Source organism: Buceros rhinoceros, unplaced genomic scaffold (genome assembly GCF_000710305.1).
Source record: "Buceros rhinoceros silvestris isolate BGI_N320 unplaced genomic scaffold, ASM71030v1 scaffold11880, whole genome shotgun sequence".
In the NCBI taxonomy this organism is placed as follows: Eukaryota; Metazoa; Chordata; class Aves; order Bucerotiformes; family Bucerotidae; genus Buceros; species Buceros rhinoceros.
The window spans coordinates 1-2,675 of record NW_010390200.1 but is presented as its reverse complement, the minus strand read 5'-3'; positions in this window follow the sequence as shown (position 1 = coordinate 2,675).

The following is a 2,675-nucleotide window of genomic DNA, read 5'->3' as shown; positions in this document are numbered from 1 at the left end:
TGAAGCCCCAGACAGACTGCTGAGGGTTGCAGTGGCTGCTGGTGACAGCCACCACCCACGTCTGCGGGGATCCAGAGCTCAGTCGAGCTGACAGATGCGGTGAGCCGATACAGAGCCCACTGCTCTGCCGCCGGAGAGGCCTTTTCTGCGCAGTCGGTGGAGAGGGGAGGGTCTGGTCCTGGCGGCGCGGGGTTGGAGTCAGGCAGGTGTGAGACTGGCATGTCTGTCACTCCTGAGCTGTGGGCTTGGAACTGCTGAGCTGCCACAGTGAGCAGAACCTCTTCCTGAAGAAACGAGCCAGTGCTCATGTGTATTGGTTTGTCTGAGTCCTCACCTCGACTGGGAGTGTGGGGCAGGACCCGGTGCCCTCTTCTGAAGGAGCTGCCCGGGTCCCGTGGCTATTTACAGGGTCCTGTGTCACAGCGGGGTTTGTTGCTGGGGGATTTGTGCTGGCAGTGAGTTTGGAGGAGTATCTTGAGGAACTTCAGGTTCTTCAAGAGACTCTCTGGGTTCTGAAGGGCCTCTTTGGACACAGGAGTTTCTCAGTCTGGAGCGTCTGACCCCAGAGAAAATGTCAAGAGCTTCAACAGTTTAGAAGTAATAAAAATGTGGCTGACGAGACCTAACCAGCGCTTGAGGAAGGGCCTTTGGGGAGTGGATGGGGATTTGTGGGGAGAAGCTGGGCAGATGTCAGCACATGGAAAGGTTTCATTAGCAGCAGTGTCTGGTGACTTTTTTCCTTTTTTTTTTTGCTGTGCTCTGTACAGATATTCTTTGGAGGCATCATTAGAACAGGAAACATTTATAAACCGCAACTTTATCCCTCTCCCCACCCGCATGATTTCCTGAGCTCTCTCTAAATCTTTGTCCAGACCTTAGTTCGGAACTCTTCAAATCCGAAAGGGACAATCTTGTCCCTCGTTCAGAAGAGCCGTAATGTCCCTGGACAGCGCAGGGGATGGGAGGCTGGGGGATGATTTAAGGAGCTTTGTAGCGTGTGCTTTGGAGGGCACTGGGTTCCTTAGCGCATCTCTAACAGCATCGATAGGCTCTTCCCTCCCGCCGCAGGGGTAATTGTTGAGGGGAGCTTTAATGGTTCCCTGAGCACCGGTTTGAGTGGGATGCGCCTCTCGTAGGGATGGGAATTTGGGTTGGAATGTCTTCGTCTGATCAGGTTTTAAAGACTGCAGTTTCAGCAATGTGACTCCTTGCCGGCAGTCCCTGAAATACAGCCGCCCCGCTCCGCTGAGTCCTGTGACGGAAGAACTTTATCCCTGTGCAATTCGTGGAATGGCGCTGCACGGGGAACCGAGGAACTGAGAAGCACTTTCTCACAGCATCTCCGCGTAAGAGTTTCCAGCTGTCTGGCACGTGAGAACCAGCTCCGCTCCTCAGGGGATCAAAAGCGGGGGGACACTGTTGGGGCAGCTGCTTTTCATCAGTGGTTGGAGGCTCCTTTTGCAGCTGGATGGCCCCAAATTACAGCTACCAGACCATGATCAAATAGTTAATAATGCCTTTTAGCCAAAAAAACCCCAAACCCACTCAAGCCTAGTTGAGGGACGAGTGGGTGCGGCGCAGCTGTCACGGTGCTTGACGGTTTTTTGTGGGGAGGGTATGTTTCAGTTCAGTGACTTAGACTTTTCCCCCGGGCTTCTCCAGATGTTTATTTCTGATAATTCTTGCATTGGGTGGAAATGACTCCACTGAATCCAAAGACTTGCAGCCTTAGGATGAAGTCACGCGTTCCCCGTAGCTATGTCTGGGGTGGTTTGGGGACTGAAGTGCCGCTGGTCGCTTACTGCAGCCCCTGACCCCTTCCCTCGCCCGGCAGTGGAAGGGGTTGTGCGGGGGGCTCCTCTCAGAGCACGTGGGATCTGCCTTACACCAGCATTTTTGTGCCCGATGGCAGTTTAATTCCGTATCTGCTGTTTGTCTGGGTTGCTGGAAGGCGCTGAGGGGAGGTGTGCGTTGGATCAGTGCGTCCTGGTTGAAGAACTGGGTACCTCTCCTCCAGCTGCCAGGTAGTGTCTGGGACAGATCCAGTCTTGCCCAAAGAGTGAACCTGGCTGAGATGTAAATGGCTTCACTCCCTGGGTGGAGGAGAACACCCTGGCTCCTCGACCCAAGGACTTGAGTCCATGGAGCATGTCCATGCAGGATGGCTGGCACAAGGGTGTCAGCATCGGTGTCACATCTGGGGCAGGATGTCTTGAAAAGGGGACTCATAGGAAAGGTGGGGAGGGGCTCGTGATCAGGGAGTGTAGTGACAGCATGAGGGGTAACGGTTTCAAACTGGAAGAGGGTAGATTTAGGTTAGATATTAGGAAGAAATTCTTCCCTGTGAGGGTGGTGAGACACTGGCACAGGTTGCCCAGGAAGCTGTGGATGTCCCCTCCCTGGCAGTGCTTAAGGTCAGGTTGGACGGGCTTTGAACTACCTGGTCTAGTGGAAGGGGGGTTGGAACTAGATGATCTTTACAGAATCACAGAATCATCTGCTTGGAAGAGACCTTTAAGATCATCGAGTCCAACCGTTCACCCTGCAGGTCCCTCGGTACCGCATCTACACGGCTTTAAACACTCGCACGGATGGGAACTCCACCACCTCCCGGGGCAGCCTGTTCAATGCTTCACAACCCTTCCTGTAAGAAATTTTTCCTAATATCCAACCTA